The following is a 21,549-nucleotide window of genomic DNA, read 5'->3' on the forward strand; positions in this document are numbered from 1 at the left end:
GAACCGCCCCAGCGAATGCTGTAGGTCTTGGCTAGAGGGGGCTAGTAGGACCACGTCATCCGCAAAAAGAAAAGACGAAATCCACTGGTCCCCAAACCAGACCCCCTTCGGCCCTTGGCTGCACCTAGAAATCCTGTCCATGAACAGGACAGGTGACAAAGGGCAGCCCTGCTGGAGTCCAACATACACCGGGACAGGTCCGACTTAGTGCCGGCAATGCGGACCAAACTCCTGCTCCGCTTGTACAGAGACCGGATGGCCCCTAATAAAGGGCCCCCGATTCCATACTCCTGGAGCACCCCCCACAGGCCACCACGATGGACATCCTGAGGCCCCGGACGGTTTGCCAGAATTGCTTCGAGGCCAACCGGTAGTCCTTCTCCATGGCCTCACCGAACTCCTCCCAGGCCCAGGATTTTGCCTCTGCCAAAGCCCGGGCCGCGGCATGCTTGGCCTCACAGTACCAGTCAGCTGCCTAAGGTGTCCCACAAGCCAACCATAGCCGATAGGACTCCTTCTTCAGCTCGGTGTGTCCACCACCAGGTTCGGGGATTGCCGCCGCGACAGGCACCGTAGACCTTACGGCCGCAGCTACGGGCAGCAGCATCGACAATAAATGTGGAGAACATGGTCCACTCGGACTCTATGTCTCCAACATCCCCCGGAATCTGGTCAAAGCTCTCCCGGAGGTGGGAGTTGAATACGTCCCTGGCCAAGGACTCTGCCAGATGTTCCCAGCAGACTCTCACTATGCGCTTGGGCCTGCCACGTCTGTCCTGCTTTCTCCTCTTCCAGCGAATCCAATTCACCACCAAGTGGTGATCAGTGGACAGCTCAGCCCCTCTATTCACCCGAGTGTCCAAAACATGCGGACAAAGGTCTGACGATATGACGACAAAGTTGATCATTGACCTCCTGCCTAGGGTTTTCTGGTGCACTGATGGACACCCTTATGCTTGAACATGGTGTTCATTATGGACAATCCGGGACTAGCACAGAAGTCCAATAACAAAACACCACTCGGATTCAAATCGGGGAGGCCATTCCTCCCGATCACGCCTCTCCAGGTGTCACTGTTTCCCACGTGGACGTTGAAGTCCCCCAGCAGAATAATCGAGTCCCCGGGAGGGGCACTATCCAGCACCGCCCAGAGGGACGGCAAGAAGGCCGGGTACTCCGCACTACCGCCTACGTTTTAGCCCATAGGCTAAAACAACAGTCAGAGACCTGTCCCCAACCCGAAGGCACAGGGATATGACCCTCTAATCCACTGGGGTAAACCCCAACACGGGACGGCTGAGTTGGGGGGCAACAAGCAAACCCACCCCAGCCCGCAGCCTCTCCCCGTGGGCCACTCCAGCGTAGAAGAGAGTCCAGCCCCTCTCGAGGAGATGGGTTCCAGAGCCCACACGGTGTGTGGAGGTGACTCCGACTATTTCTAGTGGATATCTCTCGACCTTCTGCACAAGCTCAGGTTTCTTCCCCCCCAGTGAGGTGACATTCCACGTCCCTAGAGCCAGCCTAAGCATCTGGGGAACAGGCCGCCAAGGTCTCCACCTTCGTCTGCCGCCCAATCCTCTTTGCACCGGTCCCTCACGGTTCCCCCTGCAGGTGGTGGGCCACCACTGATCAGTTATTCATATGCCTATTAAATCATCTGCTGAACAGAAAAGTGCAATTGAATTTAAATACCAATATTAAAATGCACTTTGAATGACACCGTGGTGCTGGGTGTGTACATCTTGGGATACTAACTCTGCTCTTCTTGTTGTGCTTGTGGCGGACATGGTAATTTGCTTAACCTTTTCCTTAAGTTGTTGTCCTTTCCTTTTCCCTTCTAAAAGTGTTTCTGCCACAGCTTCCATGCACTCTTTGATTATTTCCGAGTCAGTGAAAGGCTTTTTGTGTTTTTCTAAAATCCACTGTACTTACAGTGAACACTATGCTCGCTGTTGTGCTGTAAGAGTCTGTGTTATCAGCCATGAAGCTCCCTCATGCTGTCCCCTCAGTTTGTTTATTCTCCTTGTCCTACTGTCAAAACCAGGCAGATAGCTATGGTTGAAGTTCTTATGTTTGGTTTCATGTCTCTTTAGATTTCCACTCTTTATAAGCCCAACTGAGTCAGAACATATAAGGAAGAATGGCCTTACAACTGACAGAGGTAAAATGAAAGAGTATGCTTCTTTTCATTCATCTTAAAATGTGCAATTTTCATAGTCCGCTTTATGTGTTTTGACAGACATCTTCTTTTGCTCACTCATCTGTGCATCACCATGTCATTGTATTGTCAGCAAGCGTGAGCTCCCAAGCTAGTAGCTTAGCAACCTGCGTTCAAGGATCCACATAACTTCTTCTTCTTTGTTGTTTTCTGGCAGTTAGTATACAACGATGTGTTGCTTTACCGCCACCAGCTGGTTTAGAGTGTGGACCAGAACGTCATTGACCCGCATAGCTGACCGTCTCAGCTTTTCAAAAGTCAAAGTCATGTATTTCTATAACTTTAAAAAAAGGCTTAAGTAGATAACTGAAAATCTGCAGAATGTACCAATTTTTTATCCGATTAATCATCAGAATAATCTTGATTACTTACTTGATTAGTAATCATTAGCTGGAACTCTATGTCAAATACATATTTATTCATTGTTAATGTTAGCTTAGACTCAAATAATGAAGCAGCCAGATAAGAAAATAAAAAACATAAACACCTCATGACATCAAGTAGCATCAAACCATTATTGATTACTGACAACAGTAATCACTCAACCACCTGGCAACTTCATTTTAACTTTTTACCAAGTCATTTAGAGTAAAAAATGTTGAATACGAAGTCTCTCTCTCAGATCTCAAGGGGAACCATAACCCAGCAGACTCCACTGCGTGAGGCACCAACCACAGCAACAAGAGGCCGAGGTTATGGTGGACTTGGCCTTAGCTGTGCTGAACATGCCAATACCTGGCAGGAAGCATGTCTCAGGGAGGAGCGAAAGGGCAATGCAGTGCAGTAAAGGGGTCCTCTGGAATTATAACACAAGACAAAATTAATCGACCACTGCAAACCTTAGCACAGCAAAATTCTTTTATTATCTTAATTTGCCCTCCGGGTAAAGCAAACGCACAGTCATGATCTGTATAGTCATTATTTATTAAATAGTAACAGAGTGAAAGTGGAAAAGCTGTGTGTTACTCAAAGTTGGGGTTGGGAGATGCTGACTCAAAATATATTACAGATTTTGTGGCATTAATTGCAATAAAAAAAAGTCACAATAAAAACCTTTTTAAATTTGCTCCAATATTTTTTGCAATACACTCAGTGACTCACAAACACAAATACTGCTTTATAAATATGTTGTAAATAAGCGCTATATAAATAAATAAACTGAAGCTATCTCTGTAGTTATGCTGCTATAATCTTAGGCTACTGGAAGACATAATGACCACTTTCACCCTCTTCGCTAAATTCTCACACTACTCTCCAATTTTGCATCATTTGCAGTTATTTCAGTTTTTAACTTCATGTTCTCTCTCTTTTCTCTTCTTAGAAGCTATACCTGGCCTGACTCTGTGTCTACCTGTGACACCTTTCTGGAGAGGGTCATTGTCCAAGCTTCTGCTGACAACAACTTAATGCTCACCTTCTACTGATGATACACTTGGCCCTGTCTTTCAGTGTTTAACCCTTTCTCTCTCCTAGATATAGCGATTGACTGAGCTTTTACTGTGACTAACTGTATGTGCTCTCTTTCAGACTCTATCCTTGAAAACTGGCTCAAAGTTCATGTGTTCTTCCTTTCTAGGTGAAACGACTAAAGGACCTACATCCATTAACATTTACTTTTCCTTCCCATAGAAAGTACTCCTGGATCAGTGCTTCTTTGCTCCCTTTGTGTCTCTGCTCTGTTCTCTCAAACCCCCAGTCGGTCGTGGCAGATGGCCGCTCACACTGAGCCTGGTTCTGCTGGAGGTTTCTTCCTGTTAAAAGGGAGTTTTTCCTCTCCACTGTCGCTACATGCATGCTCAGTATGAGGGATTGCTGCAAAGTCAACGCCAGTCACTGTCCACTGTCTCTACATGCTCATCCAGGAGGAGGGAATGCTGCAAGTCACTGACTTGATACAATCTGCTGGGTTTCCTTAGATAGAAAATCTTTTTATCCAATTTGAATAAATAACTGAATCTGACTGCACTGTTCAATGGTTAGGATTAATTGGAATGTATGAACCTGACTGTTGTGAAGAGCTTTGAGACAACATGTGTTGTGAATTGGTGCTATATAAATAAACTGAATTGAATTAAAGGAAATAACAAATACACCCATTATTAAAAAAAAGGCTTCTTCAGTTCACCAGTTGCATAAGGCAGTGTAATTGTATCTCTGAACACCACAAAACCTGCATCTATTCATTTTTTCCAACATACATATATTCATACCTATTTATTGATGGTGTCACTGAACCAAGAGCAGGAGAAGAATAGTGAAAAAAAAAATTCAAATCTTTTGTAATCATTTAAGATGATCTGCAAATTTGATGAATTAAAGTTTGTTATCACAATAAATCATATTTCTTAACACAATCTATTTCTTCACAGTAATGTTAAACAGTACAATCACTGGCCATCCCTGCTCACAGTAGTCATTTTCTATATGACTTTACCAGTTTCTCAAGTTTGTCAAGAAATTTTGCTCCACTTTTCTGTACAATATTGCTTTTATTCAATGAAGTTTGCAGACATTCGTTTATTGCAAAGCTTAAGGTTCCTCCACAATTTTTTATTCAGGCTGATGCCTGAACAACAATAGTAATGATAAAAGATGGCACACATAACTCACTTAAACTGAAGTTTGCTCTAAACTCCACAAAGTCGCTGGAATTCACACAGTGTGTGTACGTGCTTAAATCCACACATGCATTCCATGCCGCCAACAGTTCAAAACCAACAAGTGTGCTACACCTTGAAGACTATCATTTTATAATGTACCTATAAATCAAGATCAACAACCTTCCCCTCTTAGCAGCTCACTGCACAAAAGGCCTCTCTAGCTCACCAAGTTGAAATAGGTGGAGGGTAGAACCTAGAACGAGTGAGAATCCACGCATGCACGGGGAGAACATGCAAACTCCATGCAGAAACCCCCATGGCTGGGAATCGAACCCAGGACCTTCTTGCTGCAAGGCAACAGTGATACCAACAGCGCCACCGTGCAACCCTAGTCAGTCAGTTAGTCATTTTCTAAAATGTAATAATCTTGACTATAGGGGCTACATGTTTCATGATTGTTAGTACCGTATTTTCCGCACTATAAGGCACACCGGATTATAAGGCGCACCTTCAATGAATGGCCTATTTTAGAACTTTTTTCATTTATAGGGCGCACCGGATTATAAGGCGAATAGAATAGAAGCTACTGCAGTCAAACGTTTGACTGGGTTTGCGTTATGCATCCACTAGATGGAGCTGTGCTAAAGAGAATGTCAACAAAACAGTCAGCATAAGACAGTCAAACTTTATTAATACACTACAAACCAGCGTTCTGATAACTCCATTCACTCTCATGGTAAGGTCTCCTCTACATAGAATTCTATTGAATAGAGCCAACCGCACGTTAGGAATGCATTGGAGTCTATGAAGTTGAAGTTGAAATCAAACGTTAGTTAAAACGTGAAAGGGAACTTTTCCCTGATTCAGTAAACACGTAAAAGAAACAGTTTGATGCACTAAATCAAACGTTAGTACTGTTAACCTTTCCTGTTTCTGTCCCCTGACCGTAGTCTGATGACACAGGGGAGACGCTTTCTCCAGGGCCGAAGTTACTAGTTTCCTCGGGGTTAACTCCCTCACTCATACGTTGCTGAGTTGAACATGAAGAAACAGCATCAAAACACGGAGTTGTTGACGAGATTCGGGGTTCTTTTTAATGACTTTGCAGCACGTAAAAACACAGGGCTTACAAACTCATACACCGCTGCTCCAGTCGCCGTCTCTACCCACCCCACACACACAATAATACTGACGTCACTCCTTCACTCTTGATTCTCAGCTACGGCAGCACACCTCTGTCCGGAGGAGTAATGTCAGCATCTTCCACACACACACACGAAACATACACCCCACACACTGAGCTTCTAATCACATATAGTTCAGGCAATTCCTGCAACAGTACATTCAAACGTTATACACACACAAGTGGTGTTGGACTAGGAGTAAGCACAGTACAGGTGTTTACCGCTATTACTTCGGCGACGCCCCTGACTACGGTAGCCGTAATGCTGCAAGCGGTGCGGCTTTGTAGTTTACCAGTCGTACTGAAACATTTTGACAGAGCGCCGTGTACAACCAGTATGGATCAACCAATTAACCAATTGATCCATATATAAGGCGCTCCGGATTACAAGGCGCACTGTCATTTTTTGAAAAAATTAAAGGTTTTTAAGTGCGCCTTATAGTGAGGAAAATACGGTAATGGTATATTCAGGGATCTGGTTTAAAGGATTAATCAATCACACAGCTTTGATATTCCTATTTTTGACCTCAGATGTTGTACCTTGACTTCATACCATCTCCTAAAGCCAATATAGAACACTGCTTAAATGAATGAGAAACAAACCTTTAATCAGCAGCACTTACATTATGTCATGTCACATCCACAAACATCAATGTATTTTAGGGGATTCACCAACACAAAGTAGAACATAAATGTGAAGTGGAAGGAAAATACATATTTTTGTTTTTTACAAAGAAAACCTAAAAATAAGTTATATGTGCAGTTGTATTAGACCCCTTTTACTATGATACCTCTAAAAAACCAAAACCTGTGCAACCAACTGCAGCCAAGAGTCACATGTTACCTCTGGAGGAGCTACAGAGATCTGCAGCTCAGATGGGAGAATGTTTTGACAAGACTAGGGATGCATGATATACAGGGGTTGGACAATGAAACTGAAACACCTGGTTTTAGACCACAATAATTTATTAGTATGGAGTAGGGCCTCCTTTTGCGGCCAATACAGCGTCAATTCGTCTTGGGAATGACATATACAAGCCCTGCACAGTGGTCAGAGAGATTTTAAGCCATTCTTCTTGCAGGATAGTGGCCAGGTCACTACGTGATACTGGTGGAGGAAAACGTTTCCTTACTCGCTCCTCCAAAACACCCCAAAGTGGCTCAATAATATTTAGATCTGGTGACTGTGCAGGCCATGGGAGATGTTCAACTTCACTTTCATGTTCATCAAACCAATCTTTCACCAGTCTTGCTGTGTGTATCGGTGCATTGTCATCCTGATACACGGCACCTCCTTCAGGATACAATGTTTGAACCATTGGATGCACATGGTCCTCAAGAATGGTTCGGTAGTCCTTGGCAGTGACGCGCCCATCTAGCACAAGTATTGTGCCAAGGAAATGCCATGATATGGCAGCCTAAACCATCACTGATCCGCCCCCATGCTTCACTCTGGGCATGCAACAGTCTGGGTTGTACGCTTCTTTGGGGCTTCTCCACACCGCAACTCTCCCAGATGTGGGGAAAACAGTAAAGGTGGACTCATCAGAGAACAATACATGTTTCACATTGTCCACAGCCCAAGATTTGCGCTCCTTGCACCATTGAAACCGAAGTTTGGCATTGGCATGAGTGACCAAAGGTTTGGCTATAGCAGCCCGGCCGTGTATATTGACCCTGTGGAGCTCCCGACGGACAGTTCTGGTGGAAACAGGAGAGTATAGGTGCACATTTAATTCTGCCGTGATTTGGGCAGCCGTAGTTTTATGTTTTTTGGATACAATCCGGGTTAGCACCCGAACATCCCTTTCAGACAGCTTCCTCTTGCGTCCACAGTTAATCCTGTTGGATGTGGTTCGTCCTTCTTGGTGGTATGCTGACATTACCCTGGATACCGTGGCTCTTGATACATTACAAAGACTTGCTGTCTTGGCCACAGATGCGCCAGCAAGACGTGCACCAACAATTTGTCCTCTTTTGAACTCTGGTATGTCACCCATAATGTTGTGTGCATTTCAATATTTTGAGCAAAACTGTGCTCTTACCGTGCTAATTGAACCTTCACACTCTACTCTTATTGGTGCAATGTGCAATCAATGAAGACTGGCTACCAGGCTGATCCAATTTAGCCTTGAAACCTCCCACACTAAAATGTCAGGTGTTTCAGTTTCATTGTCCAACCCCTGTATCTGCATTAACATCAGTGTCGGTCAATGTTGGTCAGTTTTTAACATAGCAGAATTTGTCCGATAAGTAAAACTGGACCGATATTAACAACTGATGTTTATTTCCTTCTTGTTGCCGTTTATGTACATGTTTAGTGATAGTGATGGAGAGAGAGATGGTGTGGTGTTTAACTGAAGCAGAAAAGCAGTGTCAGTGCTATGGTCATTTTTTTCACTGTATTGATAGAGTAGAGAAATGTGTAATAATTATAATATCGGTAAACATTGGCTATCGACTATAACAGCAAAATTTATATTGGGCATCAATATCGGCCCAAATTTTCCCATCAATTCATCCCTTGACAAGACAACTATTAGTTATGCACTCCACATATCTGGCCTGAATGGGAGAGGAGCAAGAAAAAGTTATTGTTGAATAAAAAGAGTCATATAGGGGAAGAAGCAAATGTGTGGAGGTAAGTTATCTGATCAGATGAGGCCGAAGTTTCACATATAAAACTCTGTGTGGCAAAACACTTACATTGTGCATCAACATCCCCACCATTAAATATAGTGGCAGCATCATGCTGCGAGGATGCAATCTTCTAAGGGGTACAAAAAGATGGGAAGATGGATAGAACAGAAAACCTGTTAAAGGCTGTAACAGGCTTTAGTTTTGGGCAGAGGATTGCCTTCACACAGAAGAATGGTAAAAAACATAAATCTAGAGGTACTATGAAATGGTTTAGAACAAAGCATGTACACATGTTAAAATCCAGTCACCGTCCAGACCTACATATAAATGACAATCTTTGGCAACACTTGGAAATGGCTGAAAAATATGCTCTTTGTCCAATCTAAACGAGCTGGAGTTATTTTGTAAATAGGTGGTTTATACAAAGCATGGACTCATTGGTTCTGAATGAATGAGCCTCACATTTTTCAGACTTTTATTAGTCAAATCATTTAAAAAACACTTCACCATTATGCACCACTTTGTTATGGCCAATCACACAAAATCTTAATTAAAGGTTGTTACAGGACATAGTATGAAAAAGTTCCAGAGGTATGAATACTTATGCAAGGCACTGTAATTCTACAGGTCCTTCTCAAAATATTAGTATATTGTGATAAAGTTCATTATTTTCCATAATGTCATGATGAAAATTTAACATTCATATATTTTAGATTCATTGCACACTAACTGAAATATTTCAGGTCTTTTATTGTCTTAATACAGATGATTTTGGCATACAGCTCACGAAAACCCAAAATTCCTATCTCACAAAATTTTTGTATTATCACGTTTTTTGTATAAAAAACACTTTTCTTTTATTGGTCAGATGAAATATGCTAATTTTGTGAGATAGGAATTTTGGGTTTTCATGAGCTGTATGCCAAAATCATCCGTATTAAGACAATAAAAGACCTGAAATATTTCAGTTAGTGTGCAATGAATCTAAAATTTATGAATGTTAAATTTTCATCATGACATTATGGAAAATAATTAACTTTATCACAATATGCTAATATTTTGAGAAGGACCTGTATAGTAACCATTTGTCTGAATGCCTACTCTAGTCTTTATGCTACTCTGTCGTTTTCTTTTTAACTGCAGTCTTCCATATATCAAAACATTAAAACCTCCAGAAACAAGAAAGGTTAAATTTATAGAACACCACCTTAAATTCATAGAACCTTATTTCAACCATCTGCAAAAACATGTCAGCCAAAAGAAATGTGATAACCTTGATTCTTTTTTTTTTTATCCAACTGCATATTTGGATTTAAGGGGATTTGCACACCAGCCCCTGCTGCGGGCAAGCAGACATACACATGTGGAATGTGGAGGGATGCATCTGCCTATAACAATAACACCACACACACATACAAAACAACAAGGGGAAAAGGCGAGCTTTGAGGCCTAAATGCTAGATGGATCTATAATGTAGGATGACATGAGGTCTCAATGTAAACACAAAACAAAGTGCTGCAAAAATGCAGCTGGTTCAACGCCAGTCACTGATGCGTTTAAGTGTCACTACAGAGAGGGGTAATTCTTTTCTTACCTGATGTGGCATATCAACCTTCACTTTGTGGAGTTGCAAAGGAGGGCCAAATTTTGAAGCCAGGACGCCAAATTTTCCCAAAACAATTAAGCTGAAGTCAAGCTTTTTCTAAAATTTCCTCACGCTTAGAAGAAAACGTTCCCTCCGTTACAAGCAAGTCTGTGAAAAGAAAGGAAAGGAGAGATGAATTAGGAAGGGTTACCTTGTGGTCAGAGAAAATGGGGGAGGGGGATGGTGATGCGGATGTCCCGTTATTTCTTGCATGGGCACCACCATACCTTTAAACGTGACTTTGTAAATCTGACTGTCCACTGGTTGCTTTGTTAGATAGCCGCGAAACACATAAAAAAAAAAACAGTATGAAAATGAAGCTTTGACCCTTTAGCAAATTGTTAAGGGTCATGTGGGACACACACACACACACCCGTACAACACCTTCATTCAACCAAAACTTCTAAATTGTAGCTATAATTGCCCGCTGCTGACAGCCCTCGCCCACTGCGCAATTTTGTATGAAAAAGGAAGAGTGAAACCATAACAGCGGTGTCACACAAACACACGAGTGGGAGAAAAGCTTGTTTCGCTGCATGCTACACAGTCGTGTCCATTTGTGACACGATTTAAGTCCGGTTGCATGAAGAACTGTCCATGTGCCAGGACGCACGGCCATATTTATTTGCTACATTTTTATAGTTTTACCCTTCTGTCTGCGAACACATAAAAACAGAAACAAACCAGAGGAGTCGCGGAGGCTCGGAAATAATCTAGTAGCTGAAAGAAAGGGGGGAAAATAGACTTCTGCTACCAGCCGCGGTATGAGAAAATGTCCCGAAATTATCCCAAACTGTGTGTAAATGTTGTGTTACAGATGCGGGGCGGCTGCGGAGCGTTCCGCCGCGGAGACAAAACGGCCCAGCTCACCGGGGAGAAACGCTCGTGACATCGTTATTTCACAAATATTTCACGCGTCCGGAGAGCAATAACAGAAACTAACGTAAACGGCGGCTGCACACTTTGCTGGCCTCATAAGCAGCCCCTGTGCACTTCTCCGCAACACGAAACGACAGGGTGCGTTACGACAGCGGTGCGACGCCTTCCTTTTTACTCAGCAAAACACAGCTATAACAAAGTGCAAAACAACTTACATTCGTTCACGCGAAGAACAACGTTAGCTTCCACTCCGTCAGTCCAGTTTTTTGATCAGTATCTCCACAGATGGACAGCACTTCTACATAATCCCGCCCCTACTGTTTCTCAGTCAGGCATATCTATACATACATACATACATGTTATCCCCCTCGGCATCCAATCACTGCACACCACTCTGGAATGGCGTGCACTCCCATTGGTGGATAAGCCTGTCAATCAAGTCCTCAGGTTTTCGTCCATCCGCCATATCGCGGGGTGTTTGACGTAGCGGATAGCCTGATATGATATACGTTTAAATGTATATACTTCGCTATTCCTGAGGAAATGCGTAAGTAAAACCTTTAAAGATCTAAACATCCTATACACGATGAAGGAGAAGCCTTCAACTAATATGAAAGTGACATCTTTTTGAAAACATATTTACTGTAGTGTTGCCCTGTTTCTATAAAATAACGTCTTTCCTAATCCCCTTAAGGTATGTCTCTATCAGAATTGGACGCTAATACATCTCAAAATAACAAGCTCAGTCAGACTGGATGTAAAACCTCTGTGAATGGCAATTATCAAGTCTTACCTAATCAGTTGGATTTAAGATTGGATTTTGACTGGGTCATTCTAACACATGAATGTACTTTGATGTAAACCATTCTGTTGTAGCTCTGGATGTTTGTTTAGGGACGTTCGCTGGCTGGAAGGGGAAACCTTGCCCCAGTTTCAAGTCTTTTGAAGCTTCTAACAGGTTTTCCAGGATTGTCCTGCATTTAGCTCAGCCCATCTTCCTTCAGCTCTGAGCAGCTTCCATTTCTCTTATTAAGAAATGGATTTTCACACTATGATGGTGCAACCATGATATTGTAAAGTAGGAATTATGTTTTCAGGTGTATGTGCAGCTTTTTTTTTTTTCTATCTATAGCGTTTTGCATGTGGACCTAAAAGTTAAATACTAGTTTAACTGTATCAGAGCACAGGTCTTCTTCCCCATGTCTTCTGCATCTCATGCGACAAACTGCAGTTGGCATTCTTTAAATGCTGGTTGTTATGTTAACACCCCTCCATGCAGGCCAGATTTGTGCCATGCTGACCAATAGTTAGTTACCCCATCAACAGATTCCCCCACCTGAGATATGCATATGTGCAGCTCCTCCAGAGTTACTATCTACCTCTTGGCTCTTTTTCTTATTAAGGTTCCCCTTGCTCAGGTTTTCATACAGAATTGTCCTGTGTTTACCTTTAACCATTTTCTCATCAGTCGCTACCAGCTTCCTTGTCCCTTCTGAAAAGAGCATTATCATAGCATGATGCTGCCACCACCATGTTTTACAGTGGGAATGGTGTGTTTAGGGGAATGTGCAGTATTAGCTTTCATCTTGGGGTTAGGGTTAGGGTAGCATCTTCCACCTCATGTTTTCTTTGTCCTCTACATGGGTTGTGGTAAACTTCAAATGTGAATTCTTATGGCTTTCTTCTAAATGCCAAACTTTTTCAGGTTTTATTTTGTAAAACATCTTGAAAACCTTGTATTCTTTTCCTTTCTTTTCAGAACTATGCACTCCAATCAAATACATTTAAGTATATTTAAAATGCCTGCAACTAGAGAGGAAGCATATATATTGCTGTCACTTTCCATTTTACTGGAAAGTAACGTGCTCTGTGATGCTATATTTCTCACAATGAATTATTGATAGTTTACCTATACATAATATATGAAAGTTGCACCATGCTTATCTGTGTCTCTCTGGCCTCTCTGTACCTGAAACTACAGTAGTGGTAACTGATAGTATAGATTCCACAAACTGAAAGCAGAATGGGTTCTTACTAAACCATTAGCCTGTCTGTCCCATGTATATGGAGACACAGCAGACCCAATTTGTCTCTGTAGTGGAGGGGTTCAGAGGGAATGACAGGACTCAGTGTGTCACCCTGGAAGATAATATCAAAGCCCATCACACACATCACATCACCCACTCTGTAATTAGTAGTGATCCGTCCCATCTATCCATCGCTTCTCTGGATGATTAAGGGGTAGCAGCAGCATTACGGAACTCCTCTATTGGGAGTCTTTTATAATAAAATACATTTAACTGTAACAAGAGAAAAACGTTACAAGAAGTAAACTGTAAGTATGAGGCTAAATGTTTCCTGTTTAAATTAGCTGGGATTACCACAACTATTTCTAGTTGCACAATAATAAGACAAAAAAAGTTTGTAGAGAATTTTGTTTTGTTGCTTTAAGCATTTTAACAATTTGGGAAATTCCAGATGATGATGTCATGGCTTCTGTAAGATTGACCGTCAACAGTGGGTGTGTCTTAAGACCACATATTAAAACACTGCTTCCTTGGGTGATATCATGAAAAGAAATCAAACAAAATCAGCCAAGATATCAGGAAGAGAATTGTGAAGCTCAACAAATGTGGTTCATTCTTGGGTACAATTTCCAGTAGTCTGAAGATTCTACGTTCATCTTTTCAAACAATATGCTAGTATAAACACAATGGAACTATCTAGCCATCAAAACAATCCAGAGACAAGACTAGAAAAAATTTGTGCAAAATGTTTTTACCATAGCCCAATCAAAAGACCTTATGAGATCCTGGTTGAAGTTGGTGAGAAAGTGTCAATATCCACAGTGAAACAAGCCCTATACAGGGTCTACAACCTGTGGCAGTGGTGCCACATGTGGCTCTTGACACCCTCAGCAACGGCTCTTAACAACCATGGCCAAAAACAATAAAGATCTGATACAAATGTACAAAAAGTAACAAAAACAGACCAATTTTAGCAGTTTTCTGTGTTGTCGTATTGCACTTTTTATAGAACTTCCACAACAGAATGAGCCTTTTTTGTCTTAAGGCTAATACTTAACACCTTTTTCAACATTTACCATATTTGTTAAATTCAAGAAAATTTGTTCATTCTCTTTTGTTAAAGTTTGGTGTGTTGCTTCATTCTAATACCTAAAACTACAAAGAAGTAATTATCAAATCTAATCGTTCTCATTTAACTGTGTACCAAATTCTAAACAATATACTGAAACATGGTTCTTCTAGATCTTCAACTGGTTAATGTGAAAAAGTCAGTCAGTCATTTTCTACCGCTTATTCCATAGTGGGTCACAGGGAAGCTGGTGCCTATCTCCAGCAGTCTATGGGCGAGAGGCGGGATACACCCTGGACAGGTCGCCAGTCCATCTCAGGGCAACACACAAACAACCATGCACACACTCATACACCTAAGGGCAATTTAGATTGACCAATTAACCAAACAGGCATGTCTTTGGACTGTGGGAGGAAGCCAGAGTACCCGGAGAGAACCCACGCATGCACGGGGAGAACATGCAAACTCCATGCAGAAAGACCCCCGGCTGGGAATCAAACCCAGGACCTTCTTGCTGCAAGGCAACTGTGCTACCAACTGTGCCACCGTGCAGCCCAATGTGAAAAAGTATTAAGTAGAAAAACACAAAATAGAAAATAGATATGAAATAAGTGTGATAAAACCAGGTACAACATTTTAAAAGCAGTTGATTAAGAAATATTCTCTAAATATGTACAGTACAAACCAAAGGTTTGGACACACCTTCTCATTCAAAGAGTTGTCTTTATTTTCACGACTATGAATATTGTAGCTTCACACTGAAGGCATCAAAACTATGAATTAACACACGTGGAATTATATACTGAACAAAAAAGTGTGAAACAACTGAAAATATGTCTTATATTCTAGGTTCTTCAAAGTAACCACCTTTTGCTTTGATTACTGCTCCACACACTCTTGGCATTCTGTTGATGAGCTTCAAGAGGTAGTCACCTGAAATGGTTTTCACTTCACAGGTGTGCCCTGTCAGGTTTAATAAGTGGGATTTCAAGCCTTATAAATGGGGTTCGGACCATCAGTTGTGTTGTGCAGGAGGTGGATACAGTACACAGCTGATTGTCCTACTGAATAGACTGTTAGAATTTGTATTATGGCAAGAAAAAAGCAGCTAAGTAAAGAAAAACAAGTGGCCATCATTACTTTAAGAAATTACGGTCAGTCGGTCCGAACAATTGGGAAAACTTTGAAAGTGTCCCCAAGTGCAGTCGCAAAAACCATCAAGCGCTACAAAGAAACTGGCTCACATGAAGACCGCCCCAGGAAAGGAAGACCAAGAGTCACCTCTGCTGCGGACGATAAGTTAATCTGAGTCACCAGCCTCAGAAATCGCAGGTTAACAGCAGCTCAGATTAGAGAACAGGTCAATGCCTCATAGAGTTCTAGCAGCAGACACATCTCTAGAACAACTGTTAAGAGGAGACTGTGTGAATCAGGTCTTCATAGTAAAATAGCTGCTAGGAAACCACTGCTGAGGACAGGCAACAAGAAGAAGAGACTTGTTTGGGCTAAAGAACACAAGGAATGGACATTAGACCAGTGGAAATCTGTGCTTTGGTCTGATGAGTCCAAGTTTGAGATCTTTGGTTCCAACCACCGTGTCTTTGTGCCTCGCAGAAGAGGTGAACGGATGTACTCTACATGCCTGGTTCCCACCGTGAAGCATGGAGGAGGAGGTGTGATGGTGTGGGGGTGCTTTGCTGTTGACACTGTTGGGGATTTATTCAAAATTGAAGGCATACTGAACCAGCATGGCTACCACAGCATCTTGCAGCGGCATGCTATTCCATCCGGTTTGCGTTTAGTTGGACCATCATTTATTTTTCAACAGGACAATGACCCCAAACACACCTCCAGGCTGTGTAAGGGCAGTTTGACCAAGAAGGAGAGTGATGGGGTGCTGCGCCAGATGACCTGGCCTCCACAGTCACGGACCTGAACCCAATCTAGATGGTTTGGGGTGAGCTGGACCGCAGAGTGAAGGCAAAAGGGCCAACAAGTTCTAAGCATCTCTGGGAACTCCTTCAAGACTGTTGGAAAACCATTTCAGGTGACTACCTCTTGAAGCTCATCAGCAGAATGCCAAGAGTGTGCGGAGCAGTAATCAAAGCAAAAGGTGGCTACTTTGAAGAACCTAGAATATAAGACATATTTTCAGTTGTTTCACACTTTTTTGTTCAGTATATAATTCCACATGTGTTAATTCATAGTTTTGATGCCTTCAGTGTGAAGCTACAATATTCATAGTCATGAAAATAAAGACAACTCCTTGAATGAGGTGTGTCCAAACATTTGGTCTGTACTGTATATCATTTTAGAAGCCTTTTTAAGCATTTGCAGCTCTAGATAAATGATTTTTAGCAGAACCAGAGGGCAAAAGTAGCTCCCTGGACTGGAAAGATTGCTGATCCTTGCCTTTTACCAGCATGGCCTTAAAGGCAACTCAGATAGGAAGAAGTAATTACTGTCATAAAGTGCTGGTTTTTTGGTGGACCAATGTGCAGACAAGTCTGTCAGAGCCACTTGATGAGTAGAATCGTCTTTTGATAACAAAACTGGTAGACTTACAGGCAGAAATAGGACATTAAACACAGGCAGGGTTACGGACAAGGAGCAAGGCCGTAAACAGTGAAAGGCGCCAGACATAGAGCAGGTTGTCAACAGGCAGATCCAGTCAGGAGCAATGAAAAACAGAAAGTACAAATACAGATGTGTCGTGGGAAACGATGAGATGTGGAGCAGCTGGTGGCAGGGAAAATGCAGAGCAACTGAAGGAGGGAGGCTAAATAACACAGAGTGGAAACACAGAGAATTCCAGGAAAGTAATAAATATCTAAACACAAGGATGAACCAAAGACCTAATCTGCCATAAATGAAATAACCACAACTAGAGAACATAAGCAGGGAAACCAACAAGAACTCAAAACACAAACACAGGTTAATCATGACAATTACTCTAAAAGCAACTAAGGAAGGAGGATTACAGTTTGTAAATACACATTGGTACAAAGAGTTGAATTATTGGAGACATGTGATCTGATAAACATAAAATCAAAGTGTTTTGACATGATAATTATTGTTTCAAAGGAGGAAGCTTGCAAGCTAGAGAACACCATCGAAACGGTAAAGCAAAGGGATGGCAGCATCACGCTCTGAGAGTATTTTGCTGCAGGAGGCACTGGTGCACTTCACCAAATAAAAAGGCCACATCTCAAGACATCAGCCAGGAAGTTCAAGTGTAGGCAAAAAAATGAACCTCCAAACGTGCAATGATCTCACAACAAAAGCAATGTTTTAGAGTGTCTATCACAAAGCTTTGATCTCAGTCCCATACAAAACATGGGGACAGAGCTGAAAAAGTGTGAGATGAGGCAGCCTACAAGCCCAGTTACACCTGTTCTGTAATGGGCCAAAATAACAGCAAACAATGTGAGAAGCTCAAGGAAGGATCCCTAAATTGTTTGATCCCAGTCATTCAGTTTAAAAGGCAATTGTCACAAATAATTGGGCAAATGTCTGTGAACCTTTAAATTCCAAGAAAATGTAGAAGATTATTTCTCTCATCAGTCTGGCATTTAGGTAAAAAAAAACATTAATTGTAATCTTAACCAACCTTATTTAGTGGAATAGTTAGATAGGGAAGCAAAATAAAGTAAGAATTTATTTGCATACTTTAACTATTGCTTGCGGTGTATATGACAATAAACATATTGACATCTTATCCAGTTAAAAATTGATGTGTTTTCATGACAGAGTAAAAAGAAGGTTATATGTGGATTATATTTATACAATTTACCTAAGTATCTGGTCTCAGCTGTAAGACCTGATTAGAGAAACTTTAAAACATTCTAGAAAATGATTTTAGAGCCTTAAATTAGCCGTTTTTATGCAGTGTAAAAGAAGCCTCGAATGTTACGATGTTGCATAAGAAAACAACAGTTATAGTAGTTTTTCATCAAATCAGTCAGTTTCAATTACAATCCTTAAAACCATGACATCATTTTCACTTTCAGAGAATATAATTTCTTTCCCTCTCACCAGAATCTGTAAGGCTTGAAACCCGGCCCCATAAAATTAAAATGCCGTGTATGACTGCATAACATTCATGAGGATTGACAACCATGTGAGAGAACTATTTGTTCGCACATCCTTTTTCTAAAAAAAAATCTATTGTTGTTGAACGACCGGCTCTTTTATGACAGGAATGTCGGTGCTACTTGGTGGGATTCACGGTTTGACTTATTTCAGGCAGCTGTCATGTTCCTTATTATGTTAATCATGTATGACTGAATGCATGTTAATAGAGATGGATGACACTAATAATTTTTGTTGAAGATATGCAAAGAGCAGCTATATATAAATAATAATTTTAAAATAATAATAAATAACAAAGAAAAATTTGTGCAAGTGAGTCTTTATTTTTAAACACTTTCTTTGTAATTATACACTACTTGGTCTGTGTGTGTGTGTGTGTGTGTGTGTGTGTGTTCCTGTCTTGGCATCACAGTGAGAACCAATTTCCCGATTTCACCATCAAATTGAGGACCATTTGTTCCAAAGTGAGGACATTTTGCTGGTCCTCACGACCTATTTTGCTAACGGTTAGGTTTAGGACTAAGGTGTGAATTGACTTTAGGTTAAGGTTAGGTTAGGGTTAGGCATGCACTGGTAATAGTTAGGTTTAGGGTTATTGTCAGGGTTAGGTCATAGAAAGGGTAGAAAATGACTGAAAATCAATGGAAGTCAATAGGAGTCAACACATGGTCCTCACTACATAGAGTAAAACAAGAGTGTGTGTGTGTGTGTGTGTGTGTGTGTGTGTGTGTGTGTGTGAACTCAATGTTTTTCCTTGCAGCCTGCCTGTGTATACATGTACTGGAATCTAGGCCATCCCTTGTGGCTTTGTGTCTGAGAGGCAGATAGGTCTCTATACGAGGGGCAGCGTGGCATATGGGCGTGTTTCTGTTAGGGGGGCATGCGGACGGGGGGTGGGTGCCTGGGGGGCTTCATTTTCCTCTTTGGTTTCATGTGCACAAAAGAAAAAAATCCAGAAAGAGCTTATGGTATTTGAGAAGATTTTGTTGTCTTGGAGTGTTTCCACAGTGCAAACATACCACAACACAACAGAAACAGGAGACAGTCTGACTGAACACACACACACACGCACACACTTTCTCCGTAGCTCTATTTCCCTCACTAGCTTCCTTCCTTGAACTATGAATCTCTCCATCTTGCTCTAACACCCCCTGACTCCAAACCATCATTTTCTCTCCCACTTGCAGGGTGAGTTGAGGAAACAGCTGGAAAAGCAAATAGTTGTGAGCCGGCCCGAGTTCTCTGTGGCCCGCTGGCTCTCAAACATGACTGTATTTCACTGGGATGAATGCAGTCCTCACACGGAATTTTTCTGCTACATACAAACATCAGAAAAAGAAAAGTGGCTGCACGAACCTTAAAGAAACTCTGGAGTTTATGAGAACGCTGAAAAATCTCCAGGCCTTCCATTCCTATTTTAACTGGATACATTTATAACCAGGTTCAGAAAGTGTTAGGCTAAAGTGTAAAATACAGAGCTGACACAAATGCAGCACCTGACAAATACACTTCTCAATCACATTCATGTGTGAAACCTAAAGATTTATTACACTGTGGTCAGCATGTGCTGCAGATTTCTAAAGGATGCTTGGGCTGCACATAATACAGTGAAAGCTGTTTCAGTGGCTAAAAGACAAACTCCTCATCTAGAGCTCATCCATGAGCTTCAATGACTTGCGGAAGATGCAATCTTTTCACATTTTATCATGTCACAACCACTAACTCCAACATAATTAACAGTATGTTGTGTGATACATCGACCAAAATTATACCATCTGAAAAGTGCAGCATGCATTTATTTTCAGTTATGGCTTGTAGCTATGTTACCGTGACAGGACTTCTCATAGGTTCCTTTCAACAATAACCTTCTTCCCTCCATTCTAGACAAGGCTTGATTTGTGTTGTGACTAATGGTTGTTATGTTCATTGATTCTCCCACTTGAGCTGTGGATCTCCACATCTCTTTTAGAGTTAGGTCGGTCCTTGGCTGCTTCTTCCATCAATGCTCATTTGGCAAATCAGTTTAGGTGGACCACCATGTCTGTGTATGTCTGTAGTTGGGTTGTGACTTTTCCATTTTAGGCAGCAACAAATATCAATATCTTAAAAATCAATTTTAAAATATGATCAAATGCAATTATTGTGTGCAGTTAAGCGAGGGTAGATTGTTGCATTGGATTTTATTAAGGGATATGGGAGTAAAGGGAACCAAATGAAATTGCAAGCCACACTTTTCAGATTTTTTAACACTATATCATTTTCCTTTCACGTGACCATTATGTGCTACTTTGTCTTGGTCTGAAAAAGAAGCAGTGGGCAAATGTGGCTCGCAGTCCATTGCATTTTTAGCGGTCGAAAAAGCATTTGAAGCATTGTTAAAAAGAAAGCTACTTACTATTCCAAAATCAATAAACTTAACCATTATTCAAAAAAGCTGCTGCATTCTTTCCATTCAGAAAGAAAGAATTTGGAAAGTGGAGCAGACCATGTACTGTGTTCTGCACAGAAGAAGTGTAGCAGCACTGATCTATCAACATAATAACTATATATTCAGGGAAAAAAACTCAGGTAAATGTGTCCTGTTTAAGCTGATTTTAAGAGGCCCTTTTGAAATGTGACAGTAAAGACCCACAGACCTTGAAGTGCCGGCATGCATTCTCTTCTATTTTAGTCTTGTGGCATTTACAACTAACTCCAAGAATAGCTTTTTATGTGTAAACAAGGTCAAAATCCAATGAATTACAAGTCCTTTGAAACCGCATTTAATTGAATTACTTGGCGAGAAAATCATAAAAGGATTTACAGAATCTGTACACGTAAGAGAAATGGCTTAAATCCAACAGCAAATTGACGAGATCTTCAAACCCTGTAGCCCTGCAGTCAAAAAACACATATCCCTGCAGCAGCCCCACCCCAAATTGAGTCTTGATCAGCTGCTTCGTTTTTTACCACGACAAGTTTAGGTTGGCTAAAGCAGCTGCTGGATGCTTTAAACACTATAAGATGACATGGCAAGCAACAAGGGTGCATACAGGAGGACATAGAGTTTGCTGAGGACTCTGACTCTATCGATAGCAAAGCCGGATTTGTACCAGTGTTGAGATGAGTCCTCTGGTGGTGAGTACAGTCAGGGTGGTGTTGGGAGGCTGCAAGTGGAAAAAAAAGACAATGAGAAAAAAAATACACAATTTTTTAA

At 41.5% G+C, this 21,549-nt stretch overlaps 1 protein-coding gene across 2 annotated transcripts in view; it reads right to left on the reverse strand.

Annotated features, from left to right (window-relative positions):
* Positions 1 to 11,497, reverse strand: part of LOC124867356 (vitamin D3 receptor A) — a 99,651-nt gene extending 88,154 nt beyond the window's left edge. Inside the window, exons 1-2 of one of the 2 annotated variants that reach the window (XM_047363777.1) lie at positions 11,381 to 11,497; positions 10,236 to 10,394 (exon numbers count right to left, since the gene is read on the reverse strand). The gene's annotated coding sequence lies outside the window, so the exon portion shown is untranslated. Of the gene's footprint in view, positions 1 to 10,235; positions 10,395 to 10,513; positions 10,651 to 11,380 lie in introns of those variants that run through there. The other variant, XM_047363769.1, reaches the window with a different exon arrangement.
* Positions 11,498 to 21,549: the final 10,052 nt, after the last annotated feature.

Source organism: Girardinichthys multiradiatus, chromosome 1, assembly GCF_021462225.1.
Source record: "Girardinichthys multiradiatus isolate DD_20200921_A chromosome 1, DD_fGirMul_XY1, whole genome shotgun sequence".
In the NCBI taxonomy this organism is placed as follows: Eukaryota; Metazoa; Chordata; class Actinopteri; order Cyprinodontiformes; family Goodeidae; genus Girardinichthys; species Girardinichthys multiradiatus.